Source organism: Penaeus monodon, chromosome 33 (assembly GCF_015228065.2).
Source record: "Penaeus monodon isolate SGIC_2016 chromosome 33, NSTDA_Pmon_1, whole genome shotgun sequence".
Classification (NCBI taxonomy): Eukaryota; Metazoa; Arthropoda; class Malacostraca; order Decapoda; family Penaeidae; genus Penaeus; species Penaeus monodon.
The window spans coordinates 11,128,474-11,128,789 of NC_051418.1; positions in this window are offsets into that span (position 1 = coordinate 11,128,474).

Here is a 316-nt window from a genome sequence, read left to right on the forward strand (position 1 = left end):
ATTTCTATACATACCCAATACTAATGGGTAAAAACTTACTGAATTCTTAGCTATTTTTCTGGACTGAATAAGAGCCTCGTCTTTAACCATTGTCATAGACTTGTGTATTTTAAAGGGCTAAAAATATAACCCTACACTCTTCAACACAATATATTTTAAGTAATTTTTTGCAAAGATAAAAAGAGAGATTTCACTTTTGAAATTATATTTAAAACCAACCAAGATTACTGGCATGTCACTTGTAAGACGCTCAAAAAGAAGCCTTGATTCTGATAATATTTGTGCATGTAAACGTCTCAAACTCACAATCTTCAAC